Below are 18,284 nucleotides of genomic sequence, written 5' to 3' on the forward strand. Positions count from 1 at the left end.
TTTCCCAAAGTCAGCTTGTTCATCATTTCTTATAGCACAATAGTATTCCATTACATTCATATACCACATCTTGTTCAGTCATTCTCCAATTGATGGGCATCCCCTCAATTTCCAATTCTTTGCCACCACAGAAAGAGCTGCTATAAATATTTTTGTACATGTGAGTCCTTTTCCCATTTGTATGATCTCTTTGGGATACAACCCTAGAAGTGCTATTGCTGAGTTAAAGGATATGCACATTTTTATAGCCTTTGGGCATAGCTGCAAATTGTTCTCCCATATGGTTGGAGCAGTTCACAACTTCACCAACAATGCTTTAGTGTTCTAATTTTTCCACATCTTCTCCAACATTTATCATTTTCCTGTTTTGTCACACTAGCCAATCTGACAGATGTGATGTGGTACCTCATAGTCATTTTGATTTGTATTTCTCTAATTAATAGTGATTTAGAGCATTTTTTCATATGACTATAGATAGCTTTAATTTTTTCATCTGAAAACTGCCTGTTCTTATCCTTTGACCATTTATCAACTGGGAAATGACTTTTATTTTTTATAAATTCAACTTAGTTCTCTATATATTTTTGAAATGAAGCCCTTATTAGACACATTCATTATAAAAATTCTTTCCCAGTTTTCTGCTTCCTTTCTAATCTTGGTTGCATTGGCTTTGTTTGTGCAAAAACTTTTCAATTTAATATAGCCAAAATTATCCTTTTTGCATTTCATAATGTTCTCTATCTCTTGTTTGGTCATGAATTCTTCTGCTCTCCATAAATCTGACAGGTGAACTATTTCTTGCTCTCCTAGTTTGCTTATAGTACCAGCCTTTATATATAAATTATGTACCCATTTTGACTTTATCTTAGTAGAGGGTGCAAGATTTTGTTCTATATGTACTTTCTGTCATATTCTTTTCCAGTTTTCACAGCAGTTTTTTTTCAAATACTAACTTCTTAACCCAGAAGCTGGAGTCTTTGAGTTTATCAAACAGTTGATTACTATAGTCATTGACTGCTGTGCCTTGCATACCTAACCTATTCCACTGATCCATCATTCTATTTCTTAGCCAGTAACAAGTAGTTTTGATGATTGCTGCTTTATAATACAATTTAAGATCTGGTGGAGCTAAGCTACCTTCCCTAGCATTTCTTTTCATTGGTTCCCTTGATATTCTGGACCTTTTGCTCTTCCAAATGAATCTTGTTATTATTTTTTCTAGCTCTATAAAATATTTTTGGTAGTTTGATTGGTATGACACTGAATAAGAAAATTAGCTTAGGTAGAATTGTCATTTTTATTATATTAGCTTGGCCTACCCATGAGCAACTGATGTTTTTCCAGTTGTTTAGATCTGATTTTATTTGTGTGAAAAGTGTTTTGTAATTGTGTTCATATAGTTCCTGGGTTTGTTTCAACAGGGAGACTCCTAAATATTTTATTATGTCTACAGTAACTTTAAATGGAATTTCTCTTTCTATCTCTTGCTGTTGGGCTTTGTTAGTAACATAAAAATTCTAATGATTTTTGTGGGTTTATTTTATAACTTGCAACTTTGCTAAAGTTGTTATTATTTCAAATAGTTTTTTACTTGATTTTCTAGGATTCTCTAAGTATATCATCATATCATCTGCAAAAAGTGATAGCTTTGTTTTTTCTTTGCCTAGTCTAAAGGTATTTTATTCTTACACACAAAATAAAAATTAAACATAAAAGACTTGAATAGTGCAATGACAGAATGATTGAAAATAGAATGAAGTAACCTAACTTAAAACTATTACTATAATCTGCTAGGAAGTTGCTATTTAAACTTCATTGGAATATAAAGAAATGTGTAGGTCTCATAAATAGTCATTTTACGTTTCAACTTGGTTCTGCACTGTCTTCCCAAAGTCTATGTCTTCTTTCAAGCCAGGACAAATGCTTGTTATTATTCTCTTGTCATTGTTCATCTTTTCTGATGAAGAAACTCCCTTTGTAGCCAGTCAGCTTCACTTAAGGGATCCAGGACCAGACTTTTCAAATCCAAAAAAAATCTCCTTGAAGCCTAGAAACATCTAACATCAAAAAGGAAACATCAAACATGAGTTTGAAACTTTGTCACATATTCAGGAAATGAAACACAAAACAGAAATGTAGCTAGAGGCCCAGGCACAAACATGTCTTATGGAGTTCTTCTCTAGCTGCCGCATGACAGCAATTGTTATGCTGCTGGGATGGGGAAGAGCTGACACACCTCTATCTTATACTGGAAGTTTCAAAGTAATATGATGTCACCTGGAGAGCTGAAGAAAGAAAGAGTCCAGTGGAAGTTGTCTTTCCTTTTAATCGATACAGTACCATTCCCACTCTGACAATGTCATAGGGTTTAGGAGATCCAAGGGACATCTTGGGGGTTTCTGCATCAAGCCAAAACAACACATTCCTTTAATGTTGAGCTACCACATGGACGGAAGCATCTCAGAAGTTTGTCACACCCCATAAAGTCCAAATGTTGGGTCTCCATGTGCCTGAAATCTCTAGAAGTTACCAGGGGAGCTTCAGGCACATGCTTACTGGGATAACTTCCAAAGGCCAAATCAGCCTCAATTACACTTGGTTAAATACAATAATGTATAAAAATTTGAGCTTTATGTTTAAGGTAGCAGATATCTATTGAGGTAGAAGGGAGGTATAAAATAAGGACACTGAGTTAAATCATTTCTCTTATTAACACGGGCATAATTATAAAAACGCAACATTGCATTGCTTGGCTTAATGCAGCCATGGGAATATAAGTTTTATATAGATTAATATGTGAGATCCTTGCTATTTAACTGTGTTCTAAGTTATTGATTCAGGTCTCAGTTTAACTGACTTGGAAGGATAAAGGATTGCCCTAACTATAAAGATGGTAATGCATACAAAAGATATAGATACTAAAATCTGATCCTTGGGAAAAATATTTTTTCTTTAATAGATGATATTGAAATAGGTAAAATTTAAATACCATTATAACTATTTTAACATAATATCTAAACCTCAGATAATGATTTTCTTATTTCAAAAGGTGAATAGTACAATAAGATTTCAAGAATATAAATAGTTCCTTGGAAATTGTGGTAATGGGATTTGACTGATATGCTAAAACTTTTCAGTTTAAAAGTAACACTCATTAATAGCCAAAGCCCTTATGCAAGTGGACATGTATCATTAAAATGAACTCCAAAGAATTGTTCAGGTCCTCATTATCTCTCCCCTCTGCTATTGCACTATCCTTCTACTTGGTTTCCTAGTCTTGAATCTCTTCTTTTTCTAGTCAGTCCTCCACATAGCTACTAAAATATTATCCTTTGTGTGCAGATCTGGTCATGTCATTCCTCTGATCAAAAAGCTTCAGACATCCTATTGTCTCTAGGATGAAATACACACATTGCCATTTAAAGCCCTTCACAATCTTGCTCCAGCTTATCTTTGCAGACTTATTGCACATTACTCATATCCATGTATCCCATGTTCTACCCATATTGACCTATTTGCCCTTCCCCATACATAACATGCCATTTCCTGCTCCATGCCTTTGCATACATTTTATCACCATACCTAGAAGATGTGCTTCCTCACTTTCAACTCATAGAATCCCTGTCTTCATTCAAGGTTAAGTTCCACTTTCACCTCCTGCAAAATAGCCAAGCTTCTTCCTTTCAGTTTCTAGTGCCCTTCCCTTACTAAAATTTTTTCCCTGGAAGCTAAACTTTAGGGGATAAGCTTCCTCATATTTATCTAGAGTTGGTCATGGAACCTTAGAGCCAGAAGAAAATTTTAGCTTTTATCTAGTCTAACTTTCTCATTTTATAGATTGAGAAAATTGAGGCTGAGGTAGTGACTTATCCAGGGTAATACAAGTAATAAATGACAAAGGCAAGATTGGAACTCACATTCTCCATTCCCAAAACAGCATTCTTTCAACTGTACCACTACTTGGCATTTACCTAGTATAAGTGTTGTGTTTACTAATGAATTTGTATTTATTCTGTCTATGTTGCTTCTCCCAACACGATATGAGCTCCTTGAGGATAGGGATTGATTCATATTTTTCTTTATCTTTTGTCATAGGTACATATTAAATGCTTGTTTAATTCAATTTAATTGAACTAGTGATTATGTTTCCTCCAGGGAAATATCAAACATCAACCAAATAATATTATTTTATCTTTTATAACATTTTACCAAAAATGGTTATAGAAAATGTCATAAGAAACTATTTTGAGTATTTTTTTCTAGATCACATGAACAAGATGGCAGACTAGACATTTTCTCTGCTACTCACAACCTCTCAAACCTCTCCTAAACAGAAATTATGCACCAAAGATAAAGCAACTTCAGTAGTCTCTATAGTCTAGGATCCCTAGAATCCAAAAAAAGATTTAAAAAAACAGAAATTGCCACTTACTTATACCCTGAGCTCACTCAATAACCCTGCCCAACCTTTCAGGCTACTGGTAGAAAGGCAGCATGAGCAGATCCAAGGATATGACACAAGCTTACATCAAAACTCTCATCTGTAGCTTGGGACACCCTCCCCCGTTTTTCCAGTGTCATGGAAATCCTGACTCCAGGATGTGGAAGTTTATTTAGACTATGACAGCTAGCTTAGCCATAGCTCTTCAGAAGCAAAAGCCTGCCAGGCTGAAACCTAGAACACAAGTGGGCAAAGCTCCAAATTATCTGTGCTATAGAAAACAGGCTCTGAACTGCCAGTGCCAGCCCAAAAACTAAGAAACAAAGGGGGGGAACAGGTCACCAGGACAAGACACCATGCATGGTCTCTATTAAGCTTTATGGAAAGAGCACAACATCCAATTGGTGCCATTTCTGACCATCCAAAAGTCAGTTGGGTCAGAGACAGGGTGATGCCCAGTGTAGGAGGAGGATGAGACACTTTGAGAAACTACTCCTAAGGAAAGCACAATCATAGGGGAGGGAGTCAGGAAGTGAATGATAAGGAAAACAATAGAAATGTAATAGAGAATAAATGCAGCAGGCAAGGATACAATAGCAAGAGACTTCTTTCTAAATGTACACAAGGAGACAGAGGTGAAGCAAGAAATCTGGTAGAGGTAACAGTGAAGAAGAGGACAGGGGGCATCATGGACAGAACTTGTCAACACCCTACCTACAAGTGAATTAATGCTTCTTTTGTTGGATTATGAGGACAGCTAGGTGATGAAGTGGATAGAGCACTGGGCTTGGAATGAGGAATACTCATTTTCATGAGTTCAAATCTTGCTTCAAACACTAGCTATGTGATGCTGGTTAAGTCATTTAACTCTGTTTGCCTCAGTTCCTCAATCGTAAAATGAGCTGGAGAAGGAAATGGAAAACCACTTCAGTATCTTTGCCCGGAAAACCCTAAATGGGGTTACTAAGAGTTGGACATGACTGGAAAATGACTCACCAGCAATAGTTGTGGGATTACACCATGAGGTAGTACAGAAAAGAGAGGGAGAAAAGCAGGGGTTAGAGAGGAGTGTGTGATGTAATGTAGTGAAATCAAGGACTAGTAATGAGAAGAAAGTGACAGTCTCAGAAGAGCCTACAGGAGAGTGGGTGAGGAGGAGGAAGGAAAGATTTAAAAGGGTGGGATAATTATAGAGGCAATTACAAAAATAAAATAGGTAACTTTGATTAGTTGAAATTGAAAAATTTCTGCATAGACAACATTAATGTATCTAGGATAAGGAAAATGGTTGAATGGGAAAAATATTTTTTATCAAATTTCTCTAAGAATTTGGCATCTAAAATATGTAAATAATTAACAAATATGTTCAAGATTAATAACCATTACCCAATATATAAATGGTCAAAGGATATGAACAAATAGTTCTCAAAAGAACAACAAAGTTTTCATAATCACACAAAAAAATGCTCCAAATCACTAATAATAAGAGAAATTCACATCAAAACAACTGTGAGGTTTCTCCTCACATCCTGGAGATGGTAACTGACAAAAAATAGCAAAAGTCAATGTTGGAGAAATTGTGTAAAGATAGGCACACTATACATTGTTGGTGGAGTCGTGAAATGTTACAATCATTTTGGAAAGCAATTAGGAAATATACAAAGTGACTAAAATATCTATACCCTTTGAACTAGACATTCCATTACTGGGCTTATACCTCAAGGAAGGCTATTGATAAGAAAAAAGTCTCCATATACTCCAAAATATTTGTAGCAAAACTTTTTGTGATAGCTAAGAATTGAAAATAGTATATACCCATCATTTGGGGAATGGCTAAACAAATTGTAGTATGCAAATGTAATGTAATAAAACTGCTCTAAGAAATGATGTGTATGATGAATACAAAGAAGCATGGAAAGATCTATATGAATTGACACATAGTGAAATAAGCAGAGCCAAGTAAACAACGTACACAATAACTACAGCACCATTAATGGAAAGAACAATGATATCAAAAGAAAAAGTGAAAATGAAGATAACAAATTATAGGATCAAAAGACTCAAATGAGGAGAGATAAAAAGACACTTCTAACCTATTCTTTTGTGAGAAATTGACAGATGTTACCTATTGCCCATGTTTTTTTGTACTTTTTCAATGTATTGATCAGTCATGCTAACTTTCTTCTCCAAAAAAAAAATTCTATTTGTCATATGGGATGTCCCTCTGGGAGTGGAAAGCAGAGTACTCTTCTGTAGGTTCTTCTCTTTCTGAGACTATAGAGGTTACCTTCCCCTCATTGCTAGCCCTTGATTTCTCCCCACCACATCCCTGCTTCCCTCCTTCCCTTTCACATACACTCTGATATTGTACTGTAATCCCACAAGGGATATTATTGTGATGTACTAATCAGAAAATATCAATAAAAACTTATCAAAAATAAATACAAATTGTAAAGACAAAAAAAGAAACTATTGTGAATAATAACATATAAGCCAGTTAAGAAACCAGAAAAAAAGTTGGGAAAGTTAGGAAGACATGCAAAATAGAATGTATTTAATTTATGATCATTAGTAATTTACTTCATCTTAAAAATCATTTAATTTTATATAAGGACTAATTTGGCTTTTAGTTACATAACCATCATTTTAAATTTCAAACCCTAAATTTGAAAAATAAAGGAGGCTAGTGGATAAAATAGAAAAAGAACTAGTCCTCGTAAGACCTGAGTTCTAATTTCAGTTCTACGAGCTCAGCTAAGTAAATTGTTAAGTTACTAGCAAAATGATTGTCATTGTTATTCATAGTGATACAGTATTTTAGGGTTACTAAATACTTTACTTACATTATCTCATTTAATCTACTCTGTGAAGTTGTTAATACATAAGTTATTGTTAACCTCATTTTGTAGATATTAGCTTAGTGATTTGACTAAGTTCACCTAACTATAGAAGAAGAATGGTATAGTAGATAAAGCATTGACCTCAAGACCAGGATTCAAGTTCCATCTCTTTTACATACTGGTTGTTTCACACTAGGTGCTCTAGGAGAATTTCTGATTCAAGTTGTAGAAAAGGTACAGACTTGCATTAGCATAAGGAGTTCCCTCACCTGGGAGTTCCCTTAACCAGTGAAATCACAGCTGGTCCATAATTCTTTCTACATAATTACAATTGACAAAGCCAGAAATTGATCTCAGGTATTTTCTGACTTCAAGTCAAAAGCTCTTCCTCAATATCACATTCTCTCTCTAGGCATCAATTTATAAAGAGAAATGGTTGAAATAAGTGATCTCTTTTGTTCAGCTCCAAATTCCTATGCATCTACAAAGGAAGAACTTTTTAATAAGCATTTTTCCAGAGTCGATCAGTAAATTTTTTCCATTAGTATTTTAATTTCTAGGTTCATAAGTTCTGGGCTGTTTTCATCTATTATTTTCTGTATTATGTTATTAAGTTTTTTTTGTCCTATCATGTTCTTCTGAGAAACCTGTAGTCCCTAGGCTATCTCTACACATCTTTTTTTTTCAAGATCCATATGTTTTGCTTGCCTAGTGAGGATATATATTTTTAAATTTATTTAACTTAATTAGATTGTCCTTTACTTCTATATATTTGTATGTTCAGCTTATTGTTCTCTCTTGTTTCTTTGGTGAGGTTTGTCATTGCAAATTCCAGTTTTTCTATACAGCTCATTATTTTTGTGTGCAGGCCACAAATTATACTCTCATAATTCTCATTTGTCTTTTGAACCATTCAGAAACAGTGTGCTGTGGTTTCAAAATTTCCTTAAATTTCACAGGATTCTCTGTCTCATTCAAGGATTGAATCATTTTCCTTTATTTGGGATCATTTATTCATAGATACTGAACTAATTTATTAGATCTAGAGGTCATTTTTTTTCTGCTTTTAATGATTTCCCTGATGATTTATCTGCTTATTTTCAAAGTCTTTGAATTTTCTCCTTCCTGAGATGTTTGGTAATTTCATTCTTTTTCCCTCTTATTTTCCACTTTTATTCACTTTCTGAGTGGAACATCTCTGATGGTGATTTCCTTGGGAGCTGAATCTCAAACAGCTTCAGCCTTCTCTCATACTGGGCAATTCAGGGTTCACCAGCCTATGTTTCTGACACAAGTGACTTTTGGGTGGACAGAACTGGCCTTAGCTGAGTACTTTACCTCAGGCTTAGTGGAATGTCTGTCCTAATTCCTTTGTTCCTCTGTTCTTTGGTTGGGCACCCACAGTTCAGAGAGCTGCCTCACAGCTGCTTTGGGATTGTGTGGTCTCTGAGGCACTGGGAAGAGGTAGGGGTAGGATGTGGTGTTGAGTTCTATTTTAAGCCCATACAATGGGTGCTACCCTTTTCCCTCTGTTCCTGTATGTCCTAAGAGATGTTTCGCAACATAGAACACTACCCCTCCCACACTGAGCCAAGCTGGCTATGTGGCCTCAGGAAATTTTGTAGTCTCGAGTATTTGTGAGGGAAGAGGGGAAAGACCAGAGTTTGGGGCTGGGTTTTGTTTCACCTTATAGGTCCACCAGAGATGCCTTCCTGCCCATATGGTGGAGTATGGGCAAGGGGTGTTGAGTGAGGTCAGTATAAAAGTTGGTTAAATTTTTGTAAACTTTCTTTTGGTTTCAGGGTATTCTAAATCATAGAGACAACTGAAGTTTCTTTATTTTTCCAATAATTTCTGTTCCAATAGTTTCTATTTGAGAGGTTGAGGGAATCAGAGAAAGTGTCTAGTACCCTATCTTGTTTATCATATAACAATGAAGTCAGATTTTTTTATTGTTGTATAGTTTCATATGTTTTGTCAAAGAATCCTCACATACTAAATATTCATAAGGAATATATATTGATATATAGAGAGAGAGACAGAGACAGAAACAGAGAAAGAGAGGGATGTACATAAACCTCAGTCAGTTTTAATGAGAAGTTCATGAGTCCTAGACCACTTGTACTTGTAAGCTCTCCACAATAGGAAAGTATATTTGAATACTGGCCTTTGAATACTTTATTGACTTTTCCTATGTTACTTGCAAAAGCAGTAGTATCACCATTGGTACTCAATGAATCAGCCACTAAATCGGTCTTCCACAATGGTCCAAGATTAATAACTAATTTTGAAAACTGATTAGTTTGTGCCAGAGTAGTAGATAGTTACAATTTTGCCAGAGGATATAATCAGCCAGTAAATAGCAGTATTAGAGCATTAACAATAGGTTGGTAGTATGACCCAACTCTACCATAAACCCTTTTCCACAAAGGATAATTCAAGCTTTTTTAAGCAACTTCACTTATAAATAGAACTTTTTTATGTTAAAGTAAAGCTTAGTTTTATATTGCTCCTTAGCTGGTTAATAAGAGATGTTTGTAAATGAATTCTAATAAAGCAAGCAAGCTCAGCCTTGGGTGACTATTAAAGAGGCACAGACATTTTTACATATCTTTGCTGCTTGTGAATTCCAGATGTTTCCAACATGAAAAATGTTATCTTCCAACAGTTAATGTTGTACTGCTAGCCATTCAGAAGATGTATATTCCTATTAGAGCAGGGATGTTGCTATGGAGATCATGGTAAAATTCTGACCTAGAAGGAGAGGTGGTGATAAAATGCACTAAACTAGGAAGGTAGAATATCAATTAAGCCAGTAAATGAAAAGGTAACAAAGAGGTAAGAGAAAGAAGAACATTTTCTGAAGCTAGCTTAATAGAATTTACTTCTTTATATTTAACAAGTATGGCTTAATTTTTGCATATTGTGTTCATATTATTTTATCCCCAAGAGTCAACCAACTAGACAAAATTTGTCCATTTACTTGTAACATAAACTGGCAGTAAACTATTCACTACAGCTTTAAAACCATTCCAAATACATAAGTTATACCTTACTCTTCATTATCTGTTAAGACTAGGATGAGATAGAAGCCTGAAAAGTTGTATGAAATAGGCCTTGCTAAAAAGCTTTTCAGTGGTTTGAATTGCACAGTAGCAGTATATCTATAAGCCTATGACTTGAAGCTAAAAATAACATAGCATTCCAAACTAAATTACCTTGTCACAATTGCATCATTTGTATCAGGATTTGAATCAGGATATGCATTTTCACATGAAACTTGATACCTAAGCCTAGGCTGAAAAACAAGTATGAAATATTAAAATCACAACCTAAATTCTGAAAGGGGCTTATTTTTTCTACATTTCTGTTCATTGGAAAATTGAATTTGGTTCTATACAGAAGACTGAATTCTTAGATGAGAAGTAAAAACATAGAATTAAAGCTAAAAATGATCTTAAGAACTTTTTAGTTGAAATCTCTGACTAAAAAAAACTGAAACCCAGAGAGGCTTCATAATACCTATACAGGTTAACATAATCAACTTAGGATATGACTCAGGACTTCCAGTACAGGGTACAAATATAGAAGTAAAACTTTTTTTTGTGAATTATCACACACACATATAATGACTATATAGCTGAATTTTGCAACAGCATATCCTCAAAAGCTGTATCAACATGGAACCACTAGTTTGCTGGGGGAAATGCGAGACTTATGGAAATTAAAGGGAACACCCTCTCTCACATCTGTATAAACTTCTTGAAGGCTTTCCTATTCAAGTTTGTGCCTATCTGCCCTCTAACATTTTGAGAGTGTGGAGATACCATATAAGGAATTATTTATATAGTAGAACATCTAAGGTTTTCCAGCATTTGCTGAAAATATTAGCAATAGTTGTCAAAACAATACAGTGACTGAGTAAAGTGTTTTGGGACAGTTAAGACTACTTGCTTTGTAGAACCCATTAGTTGCTACCCGGATTTCCCATCATGGGCTGGTTTCTAGATTTATGAAGTATGATATAATAAAAGATAATTTCAACTTTAATTCTGTTACCTAAGCTGAACATTCTTATATAGAGTGGATAAATCAAGTAGTTGAAACTTACATATAGTCCAATGCTAATTTCTACTGAATACTCAATTGCTAGTTTGTTTTTTCATTATATGCAAATCAGCACCCGTATACTTACAGTGCTTGTTAAATTGTGGGTCAAGACCCGATATGGGGTCTGTAAATTAACGTGGGGGTCATGAAAAAATTAGCAACAGTAAAAGGTTTCTGAATGTACAATGACAAAAAATTAATTCAAAATCAAATGTGTAATGAATCCAAGGTGTTTCTGGCAGTGCTTGACTATGTTGCATCCTGTGATGTCACTGCAGCCTTGGTTCTGAACATACAACATGTGCACTTTGCATTGCACATGCTGTCATGACACACAATGCCAACAAATGCTGCCAGAAACACTCGGCTCAGATTTGAGACTATTGTATGTTATGAATTGCAGTGTTTTTACTGTACATATAAAGTTTTCTACTCTTACAGAAACAAAATATTTTAATTATGGAAAACAAAGACTTTTAATATTTTCTTGCCATCATTCCTCAGCATGTAAGTATCAAATTAGTATATCTTTGGATTGTATTATATTAGAATGTTTGATTTTTAAAATTCTTTTATAGAAACATAAGTGTTTAATTGTAGCAAGTAAAGACAAAAGACCTTTAATAATATTTCTCCACCATCACTTCTGTATATGTATGTAAATGTGAACATCAATTTTTTAAATTAAGCACAAACAAATGCAATTTCATAAACTAAAGCTAGTATTTATTTGAGAAATTATTACCAACATTTATTTATATTTGAGGACAAAAATATTTTTTGGTTATGATAAGTGGCTAAATTTAGACAGAAGGGGTAAAAATAATGATGACAATATGGCAGTCTTTGCTACCAGATTGTAGTACACCTAAGTTGGCAAGAAAACAAAAATATATTTATGTTGACTCATTTTCACAGTATAGATTTACTTCTAACAATGATGATGGTGTGGGAAAACCTCTTTGCTCAATTTGTAATGAAGTTTTGGCTGCAGAAAGCGTGATACCAGCCAAACTAAAATGACATCTTAATACCAAGCTTGCAGCATACTGCAATAAATATACTGCAAAGGAATATTCTCAATGATTTTTGAAATCTTCAAATAGAAAAAAACAATGTTTTGAGAAATTTGTTACTTTCAATGAAAAGTATTTACTTGCATCTTACAAAACTTCTTCTACAATTCCAAAAACTAAAAAGCCCTACACGATAGGAGATCTTGTGTTACCTGCTACTATTAAAATGTCAGAAATAGTTCTTGAGAAAAAGTATGGTGGTAAAATTCATAAATTTCCTTTATTAAATGATACTGTTTCCAAAAAAATTTCTGAAATTGATAATGACCAATTCCAGCAGTTTATTACCAGGCTTAAGGGCAGCCCAAGATGAAACAACTGATATTTCTAACATGACACAGTTGTTACTTTATGTAAGATATGTTTATGAAGGAAGTTTACATGAGGAATTATTGTTTTATCACCCTTTGGAAGAGTAACTAAGAGGGGAAAATTTATACCTTAAAGTCAATGAATTTTTCACAAATGAAGGTTTACAGTGAAAACATTTGTTGGAGTCTATACAGACAGTGTTGGAGTAATGATGGGGGAAATGTATTTGTAGCAAAAGTTAAAGCTGGTGGCAATGAACATATCACTTTTACTCACTAAATGACTCATCTGGAAGCACTCATAGACAAAAAAAAAATCACCAGAGCTAGCTGTTGTGCTTCACAATACTATCAAAATTAACTTCATTAAAAGCTGCACCCTTAACAGTCATTTGTTTTCCAACCTTTGGAAAGACATGGACTCCAATTACAAAAGCTTATTACTACACACAGAAGTAAGGTGACTCTCAAGAAGGTGAAGTTTAAATAGATTATTGAAATTGAAGGATAAAGTTGTTATATTTTTGACTGAGCAGAAATCTGATTTTGTTCATTTTTTCATAATGACTTATGACTTTCAAAATAGTGTTATTTGTTACATGTTTTTGAAAAACTTGATGATTTAAACATGTCACTTCAAGGAAAAATTATAACATATTTATGTTAAAAGATAAAATTTAAAGTTTTACTAAAAAAGGTAACATTTGGAAGAATAGGTTGGAAAATGGTTCTTTAGAAATGTTTACAGCTACAGATGATTTTATAATTGAAAATAACCTTCCCAAAGATTTAATTGTAAGAGTTATAATTGATCATCTAAAGTGCCTGGAGACAGTTTCAGAAATACTTCCCTTCAAATTATGTTCTAAAAAATTAAGTTGGGTTAATAAACCATGCTTAATTGAAATTAAAAAAAATCAGTCATCTACCATTAAAAGTTCAAGAAATGGGGCAGTTAGGTGGTGCAGTGGATACAGCTCTGGCCTTGGAGTCAGGAGGACCTGAGTTCAAATCCAGTCTCAGACACATGACACCTACTAGATGTGTGACCCTGGGCAAGTCTCTTAACTCCAATTGCCTCACCAAAAAAGCAAAAAAAAAAATTCAAGAAGAATTTGTCAAGTTACCAAGCAACACAGTTTCAAAATTTGAGTTTCCTAAAAAAATTGTTAAATGAATTTTGGCTTGGGATTAGGACAATTTTTGAAATGACCCTAAACATACTTTTGCCATTTTGTACTACATATTTATGCAAAGCAGCATTCTCAGCACTGACGATTATAAAATCAAAATATCGATCAACTCTGAAAAACTTTGAAGATGCTCTACATCCTGCAGTATCAAATATTCTGCCAAGATTTCATTCTTTATGTAAAAATAAACAAGCACGTCCATCTTATTAGTATGCAAATTTGCATTCATCTTTAATAAATGGTAAAATTATATATATATATGTACTCACCAAAGAATTGATTTAAAATAAATTTCTTTATGATTTATTATCAGTAAATTTCAGATTTGTATACTTATTTTATATAACTATATGCCAAGGGTCATGTAAAAATTTCTTGAATGAAAAGAGGTCATAAAGAAGCCCTGCTTTAGTACACATACGAGGGTAAAAGGAAACCACATTAAATACATTGTTAACTTCACCATAACTTTTAAGCTTTTCCTGATCATCCCACCCCCACAAAACTGTTGAACCCAAAGTTGATCTGTTAGCATTGAAACAGTTAAACATTAAATATAAAATAGCAGATGGGAGAAAACATAGTTAATAAGGAAACATAGTTTTGTTAATTCTCTGGTATTAATCTTTGCTTGTAAAAATCTTTGTTTGAGGTGCTCCTTTGCAGCCCTCAGCTAACTAAATTCTTTATATTGTATCTTTCAAAATGTCTCTATATCTATAGTTTCTACAGAGTTCAGGACTTGGTGTCAGAAAGACCTGAGTTCAAATCCTGCTCAGATACTGGCTGTATGATATTAAAAAAGTCATCCTTCATCTCAGTCTCCTCACCTATAAAAATGGGGATAGTAACAGCATGTACCTCACAGGATTGTTTTGAGGAACAAATAAGATAAGTATGTTTTACATAAAAACTATCAATTTACACATAGAGGACATCCCACTTCTCCTTTAGGGCAAAGTGCTAATTGAACTAGAATTGCATTGAAATCATAGGAATGCCAGGAAGGTGACAGTGTCTCCCTTTCTACTTAAGGTAAGAGTGTTGAAACATCTGAGAATTTCAAGACTGCTTCCAGTTAATTAATATATTTTGGTTATGTTAAGATTGTTAAATCTCTTGTCCTCCCTAAAACTTTACCTGACAAAGTATGAGACAGCAAATACTCCCTCAAACCTCTCCTGCTCCCCCCCAAAAAAATCCATCCCTAACTAAACAGGGAAATCTCATTGATCTCTTCATTCAGAACTAATGCTAAATAAACTTATTTATTTGCATAGATTTGCTAAATCTGTACCAATGTAGTCTGAGTGTTAGCTTCTAGATGGCAGACTGTTTAGCTTGCTCTTGCTCTTGTTCTTTAACAACTATTCAAATAAATTAAAATGAGCACTTAGTAAGTACTTTTGATGATAGTTTACTGGATATAGTTAATCTAGTACAAGGTAAACAGGCTACAACCTCCTTTCCTCCCTTCAATCTAAGATTGTTTTTAATTGTCTTCTCTAATAAAATTCAATTTGTACATGACACATAAACTAACTCAGTATCAAACTTTAAAAAAAGGCTGAATTAAATTTGTTTAGTTTATAATCCAAATCAAATTTCTTCATTAGTGACAATATAGTGGATTTTTGACATAATGTCATGAAATAGTCAATTTTCCTTTCTTTGTGTGTTGCTTACTGTCAGAAATCCATGCTCCATGATTACATTCAAAACAAAATATTAATAACTATCAGCTGATAGTTTAAGATAATTTGTACCATTTCTAGTCATTAAATGAAAAAAAATAGACAACTATACAAATTAAAATTTTGAAATGCAAACTCAATTGAATTTACTTCTTATTGCTGAAAATACTATTTGACATAATTTTAGAAGCTTGAAGGGCCTACCCTTTGAGATATAAGGAAAAATCTGTGTCAAGTATGTTCTTTGCTGAATAGGAGGAACATATTTCAGCCCCTGTATGAAAAAAGGCATTTCCCTCTGCAGACGTGCAAAGCTTTAGATAGTTATTCTATCCTATTTTATGGGTGAATTCATCTCATTCACATTCAAAGTCATAATTACTGTTTGCCAATTTTCCTCCATCTTATTTTTAATCACTATTTTCATTCTCAGTCTCTCTTCTTACCCTATGTTTATTACCTTATCTTCTCCCTTTACCCTCATTCCTTATTTTATGTACCTTTCTAAAAGACTCTCCCTTATCTTCTCTTCCCACCCTCCTAATCTTAATCTGTACACCTTTCTAAAAGTCCATCCTCCATTGATTCCTCAGTTTTCTCACCTCTCTAAAAGTTCAGAAGACTTCTAAACCTCTCCAGGTGTACACATTTCCTTTTCAATCCAGATGAGAGTAAGGATCCAATATTACAAGCCCTCCAATGCCACTTGTATTAGCTCTTCCTTTCAAGCCTTGTTTTTATGAGATAATTGCTCCTTTTTACCTTTTCCCATGTTTGTTTACCTTTTCCTGTATTCCAAATACTAATTATAACTTTGAATGTGAATCTGATGATCTTACCCACAAAATTGAAATGGATAGCAGAATGGATTAAACATCAGAAACCAACAATATGTTGTTTAGAAGAAACACATTAAAGAATGAGAGATACACACAGAGTTAAAATGGAGGGTTGGAGTAGGATTCATTATGCTTCGATGATGATACAAAAAAGTCAGAGGTAGCAATTATGATTTCAGACAAAATTATGGCTAAAATAGATTTAATTAAAAGAGATAAACAGGGTAACTACATTTTGATAGAATGTACCACAGAAAATGAAGCAATATCAATACTGAATATATATGTATATATCTCATATGATTATATCAATAGATTTTTTAAAAAGCATTTGATAAAGTTCAACACTTATTTTATTAAAAACACTTGCAAGTATTGGTATAAATAGATTTTTCATTAAATTGATTAAAAGCATTTATCTAAAACCATCAGCAAGCATTATTTGTAATGGGGATAAACTAGAAGCCTTTCCAATAAGATCAGATGTGAAACAAGGATGCCCACTGTTACCAATATTATTCAATAATTTATTGGAAAGCCTAGAAATAGTAATAAGAGAAGAGAAAGAAATCAAAAGAATCAGAAAAAGGAATCAGGTGATAAAACTCTTTTTGCAGATGATATGATGATATACTTGAAAAATTCCAAAGGCTAGGGTAAAAGTTGGTTGAAACAATGATTTTGGCAAAATAACATGATATAAAATAAATCCACATAAATCATCAGCATTCCTAAACATCACAAACAAAATTCAACAAGAGGAGATAGTAAAAGATCTGGATTTGAAATAACCCTGCAAAGTATACAATTCCTGGGAGTATACATGCATAAAACAACAATGACAACAATAACAACAAATAAAAAAAAAACAAACCAGTATCTGTATAAACAATATTTAAAAAATCTTTTTATACAAATAAAATCAGATTTAAATAATTGGAGAAGTATTAATTGTTCATGGGTGGGCATTTTCAATATAATAAAAATGACAATTTTACCCAAACTACTTTATATACTCAGTTCATCCCAATTAAATTACATACATCCATACCTACATACACAAATACAAATATATTACTGAATTGGAAAAACAATAACAAAATTCATTTGGAAGAACAAAGTATCAAGAATATCAAAGAAAATGATGATGCGGCGAATGTATAGGCAGGAGGTATAGCAGTATGAGATCTTAAACTATATTATTAGGCAGTAATTATAAAAGCCACCTGGTACTGCTTAAGAAATAGAAAGGTAGATCAATGAAATAGAGTAGACATAGAATTACAGCAGCAAATAAACACAATAACCTTGCATTTGACAAGTGTAAAGATTTAAGATTGTGGAATAAGAATTCATTATTTGGTAAAAATTTTTGGGAAAACTGGAAAACAGTATGGCAGAAACTTGCCATAGACCAACATCATACACCACTTACTAAGATAAGATCAAAATGGATACATGACCTAGATATAAAAAGAGATATTACAAGAAAATTATAAGAATATGGAACATATTATTTATCAGACTTATGGAGAGGTGAATAATTTATGGATAAACAAGACATAGAGAGCAAAGTTAGGTGTAAAATGGATAATTTCAGTTACATTAAATTAAAAAGTTTTGCACAAATAAAACAAATGTAGCAAAAATCAGGAGAGGAAAAAGCAGGGAAAAAATTTATAGACAGTTTCTCAGATAAAGGTCTCATATCTCAAATGTATAAAGAACTTAGTCAAATCTATTCATATGTGTGTGTATATCTTATTTCCCAATTGATAAA

The sequence above is a fragment of the Vombatus ursinus genome, unplaced genomic scaffold (genome assembly GCF_900497805.2).
Source record: "Vombatus ursinus unplaced genomic scaffold, bare-nosed wombat genome assembly UNPS02014805.1, whole genome shotgun sequence".
Taxonomy (NCBI): Eukaryota; Metazoa; Chordata; class Mammalia; order Diprotodontia; family Vombatidae; genus Vombatus; species Vombatus ursinus.